Source organism: Petaurus breviceps, unplaced genomic scaffold (assembly GCF_028583685.1).
Source record: "Petaurus breviceps papuanus isolate PSGF00001 unplaced genomic scaffold, PetGlider_PUasm1.0 176, whole genome shotgun sequence".
Lineage (NCBI taxonomy): Eukaryota > Metazoa > Chordata > Mammalia > Diprotodontia > Petauridae > Petaurus > Petaurus breviceps.
In genome coordinates, this window is record NW_027185771.1 from 20,109,196 (window position 1) to 20,115,046 (window position 5,851).

Below are 5,851 nucleotides of genomic sequence, written 5' to 3' on the forward strand. Positions count from 1 at the left end.
ACCATTCTTTCGGCAACTCTTTAAGACTATTTGTGGCATAAAAGGTGCCAACTTGTATTGGAGGGAATTTCATTCTCTAAAGTCTATACTAAGTAAATCACAGGCTCAAACTCTCAGTCTTTTATGATTGACCACATATGTACAACCCTACATATTGCCTATGTGTGCTGAGGATTTCTTGAAATTCCTCTTTTTGGATGTCATTGTGCCAATTTCATCAAGTCCTTGACTGCTTCAGAGTCTCCTGAATGAGATCCATAATCACCCAAATCAGTCTTGCTAAGCTATTCACATAGAACAAACCAAGTGGATGAAAAGCATCTATAGCCTAAACCACAATAGTAACTTGGATGTACAAGTCATGTCCACTTTCAAACTTTAAGGCATTATAAAAAGAATGTTGACTATTTTTAACCATTATATGTGCCTTGGTCAGAGACTACAGGTTGATAATGAACTAGGGACATATCAGAATAAAAACAAGAAAACAGAGTGTGAAATTCTGTGGTGGTATTTTTAAAACATCCCCTCCCCCTCCCCCCCCCCCCCCCCTTTGCCGAGGATGCCATAGCTAGCTGAGAAACATGGAATCAGAGAATCTCGGATAATCAAAATTGTGCATCACCCAAGTGGCCGTAGAAAGATCTATGGTTGGTATAAATTGGATGCAACATAATTCCAACAAAGAATTGCACATGAGGAGCAGCTTAAGAGATGTGTAACTAGAAAAAGAGGGTGGTTAAGTGTCACAGAGGATAGAGTGCCAGGCTTGGAGTCAGGAAGACCTAAGTTAAAATTGTGCCTTAAACTCTTACTATGTAACCTTGGGCAAGTCACTTAACCCTCCTTGCCTCAGTTTACTCATTTGTAAAATGAGCTCAAGAAGGAAATGGCAAACCACTCCAATATTTTTGCCAAGAAAACACCAAGTGGGATCACAGAGAGTCAGCCATAATAGAAACAACTGAACAACAAACTGGAAAAGAAGGTGAGGTGTTTATTCAATGAGAAGGAAGGAGAAGATGTGGACAGCTCATACTCTCCACTAATGTTTACTTAGTGTTAAGATCCCCAAAGGCCAAACCATACCTAGCAATTTTGGTAACTGGAATAAATTTAGTTGAATTGACAGGGCCAGTGTGGGAAAAGATCTCAAAACACAGCACCATGTTGAAGGAGGCACAGACCCTCCCCAGAAGACTTCAGTATGAGCAAGAGAAATGTCTTGGAGTGCCCCGCAGTGAAAGATATATTCCCACGATAATCTTTCCTGGTTGGTCACACTTAACCTAAGAGAAGGGCACAGTCTTTTTCTCAGAGAGTCCATTCTCTGCCCCTATAGTGTGGCTGACAACTGTTTCCTGAATTCTAACCTTGAAACACAGGTAAGAGACAGTATGTATGGGGTTATTATTGTATCAATGGGGAAAGTAGTCCCATAGAAAAGCACCATAGTATTGAATCTCTGGAGACGTCAGCCCCAGGGCTGAACATCTGATTGACAGGAAAAGGTTATAAGGCATAGAAGCAGGGGTTGGAGGTGATCAAAGAATTCTTGTAGGAAGTTCACCTTCTCTGTTTTCTCCCATGACTTACGTTGGTGCCCTGGAACAAAATTCACATTGTCTTGATATATTCCAATGCTGCCTAGATAATGCCTCTATCCTGTTGGGCAAAGCCCTGAGGAGAGCTCCCAGTGTGGCCTGGGCAAGGTACTTATGGGAGTCATCTAGGATGTCAAGAGTCACATAGCATGAGACTCTAGAGAGGGATTGTGATCTATCCTATTGAACAAGTGTGTCCACATCAACTTTTTTTTTTTGCTTTTTTGAGGGGTAAGGTAGGGCAATTGGGGCTAAGTGACTTGCCCAAAGTCACATGGCTAGTAAGTGTTAAGTGTCTGAGGCAGGATTTGAATGCAAGTCCTCCAGACTCCAAGGCTGGTGCTCTATTAACTGCACCACCTAGCCTCCCTGACATTAATATATTTAAATGTCAAAATGCTGAAACATCTCCCTCAAAAAAAAAAGATGTCCACAAAAGGACAAGAGGGTATTTCATTGTTTTCTTTATGTACCCCGAACATTGAACAGTGCCATAGAAAGCCATGGACAAATTTCTCATGAATCTGAGTCAATTTCATTTTGTGATTCAATGAAAATAAGGAGAGGGTAAGAGATCATGCCAGAAGAAGTCCCATGGATCTCTGTGATACATCTTTTTCTTACTGGTTTGAAGGTGGGATAGGTGGGTTGACTAGCCATAGCAGTTAGCGTTACTTCAGGGGGTAGTAGGTAGCTTTATGCCTCCCTGAACAAGACTTGATGAAATCCTTTTTAAATGAGATCTGGAGCACAGTATAATACCAGAGTAGGGATGGGCAAGGAAGACACCTGCCTTTGGCCCCATGTTTAGGTGGATATAATTAGGAGTAGCTTTTGAACATTGCATATTATAAATATGCTTCTTCAAGTCTCAAAAAGTCTGCTTTCCTTGGCAGACAGGTTTATTTTGTAATGTTATTGCAGGTGTTACTGTGAAGACTCACAGCTTCAGGTGGCTAGTCATACACAGAGGGTGCAATTTTCAAATGTAGGGATCCCATATATACCTCAATGCCCACACTGAGTGCTGACCTCACCAACTTGGCTGCTTAAAGGAGACACTGCAAGAACCAGAAAAGTAGACTGAGAAAAAGGAAAGGGAAAAAAAAGGAAAGGGGGGGGATGGGGGAGAGAGGAGAGGAGAACAATCTTGTCCCCTTCTTTGGAGAAACTGTGAAGTGGAAATGAGTGGAAGGACAGTGTAGTTGTCAGGGTAAAGAATAACTCTCCCACCTTCATTTCTGGCCTCACTTCCACAGGAGCCGGAAAACACCATTTTTGGCTTCAAGAATGGAAATTAAATTTCTCAATACCTACGATATCAGATTCTTCTATGCCAGTTACATACTCACCTTTTAAAAGTGAATGTTAATAATTAAACAATTTTTAAAAAGGGGGGGGGGAGGCTAGGTGGCACAGTGAATGATCACCCACCCTGGAGTCAGGAGGACCTCAGTTCAAATCAGGCCTCAAACACTTAACACAAAAACTACCTGTGTGACCTTGGGCAAGTCACTTAACCCCAATTGCCCTCCAAAAAGCAGAAAAAAAAAGAATTAAGCAATTCAATCGCATGTTTGCATGTGCATGTGATACATATGTGTGAGGATAGATGTTTACAATGTGCACACATCTTCATGTGTGTGGGGTCTTGCTCACATTTTGTCATGTTTGTGACTGTGCAGCTTTTTACACATGCATGTTCACATTGGCGTGTATGTACCCACATGTGTCTTTTAGGCATAAGTATCTGTTCACGTGTGTATATTTGCATGCTCATTTGTCTATCTGCATGCATTCTTCTGCGATATACACAAATGCTTGCATTTGCATATTTTCAAAAGTGGGTATGTTGTACAATAATGCACATCTGCATGTGTATGAGTACACTTATGCATAAATGTATCCACATGAACATAAGAAAATGCATGAATTCCACTGCATGTATACACGTGATTACATGCATGATTGTTTTGCACATCAATTGTTTCATGTATCTATACATTTTTGTGCATGTATACGCATATGCCTGCATTGGGTGTCTACATATGTATGGTGAGAAACTCTTGGTAGCAATTATTGACTTTTTCTGCTCTTAATGATGTGACAGTTTGTTATAAATTACTGGAGGTTAATGGGGTAAATAATTGGTCTAAAAACCTCCCTTAATGAGACCTTTTAAATATTCATTGGAAGAAGACTAATCATAAGCACCTAAGCTGGGTTAGTGAATTCAATTTAACAAAGACCTTTGGGCATCTCTTCCATGCATACTGGCCCTATGTTTAATACAGGGTGAAGGAGATTGGGCACAAAGATGAATAACATAAGGTCCCTGACCTCAACGAGCTCACAGTCTAGAAGGAAATGATCTCGTCTGTATAATTAGATAAGTGGTTTAAGATTACAGGATAACAAAATTCAGGTTTCCTGACACCTGATGCAGAGGTCTGTGCACTGAAATATTTTTATAGAATATGAGAGTTTAGACTACAGTCATAAGTGATTAACAGTGGGAGACCTTGATAGATCATCTTGTTCAACTCCATAATTAGATACATGGGGAATCTCCAATGCCAAGACATTGGGAAATGAATTTCTTAAGGTCTTACTATGACATAGTCTCAGGACAGAGGTGGGAGGGAACAAGAGGGGTAGAGCAGGAAAGGAGGAATCATAATGATGACAAAGAGACAGAAACAGAATCAAAGATGGAGATATAGAGACAGAAAGAAAGAGGAAAAAAGGAAAAATTGTATTCAAGTATCTTTTAATATGTCTTCTAGAAATAAATGTTTTAAAATTATTGATGTTCATTTTGTGTTTATAGTAATAACTGTCAGCTCAGATGAGATTTAGCAAGTGAAATCTGGTCTTGAATCAGCTGCTACATGGTTCTTCCTTTTTGTAGACCTCAGTTTCCTATTCTGTAAAAATGAAGGAGTTTGTCATTACAGCTGTAACATTCTAGTATTCTTGATGAAATTGTTGGTGATCAGTGATAAATAATCACAGTCCATGGATTAGAAGAAACTCAGAGAAGTCACCCATTGGTTCTCTTAAAGTACCACAAATGAACAAGCACCTTATTTTCCAATCTACAGGGAGCAGGATTCCATAAATATCTTCAATAAAACTCACCCATGAACAATAGTCACCAAAGGAATAATCAGTATCGGTCAACATTTGTATTGATAAATCAACCATCTCTTTGGAGGATATCTCTGAAGTCCATTGTTCTTTTGTAAAACAAGTGGATAATGGCAGTTAAATGACAGATTCTATAGGGAATGAAATAGTAGAGAGTTAGTTGGTGAAGGCTCTCAATGATTCTAAGATGAATCCATTTAAAGCAGTGGAGATGAGATAGGACAGGATTGTATTTCCAACAGTTTTGTGTGGTTTTGTCAGGGTTTGTACAAAGAAAATGCCGACACAAACTAACAACAGGTAAATTGACGTGTAGAGTCAGAGATAGATAAATACAAAGAGATGATAGAAAACAGAAAATAAAGGTAGATAGAGAGAGAGAGACAGAGAGATAGATAGATAGATAGATAGATAGATAGATAGATAGATAGATAGATAGATAGATAGAGAAATAGACAGACTTATAGCTGACTAAAACTTTGGGCCAAATAATTTGAAAAAAGTATAAATGTTAAGTTTTACACTTGAGTTCAGAAAATTATTTTCATGAGAAAAAGATGTGGTAGGTTTAAGTAGGCATTAGTTTGAGGGGGAATAAAAGGAATTGAGGATTTTAGTCAGGGTTATGCTGGAACCAATTTGTACCGACCTAAAAGCTGATTGTTAAAAATTTCAGGGTGAGCATTTACACCTCAGAAAATTTTTAAAAATGCTAAAATTTCAGGCTTAATTTATTATTTTGTTGATTTTCTAGCTAAAGAACACAATGGAGGAAAATATAAATAATGTAAATAAACTTAATAGTGTGCTATGCATTTTCAGAGAGGTGATTGTTAAACATTTATCAGCAGCTCCTTGTTTTAGTGTACTAAAAACTGATATATGAAACCAAGAATGCTAATGCAAATTGTACTGCATTCAGAAGGGCAGTGTCCAAGACTAGAAAGGTTCTGTCTTATTATTTATTTATTTACTCATTTAGTTATTTACTCATTTATTTATTTACTTATTCATTTATCTATCCATCTGTCTGTCTGTCTGTCTGTCTGTCTATCTATCTATCTATCTATCTATCTATCTATCTATCTATCTATCTA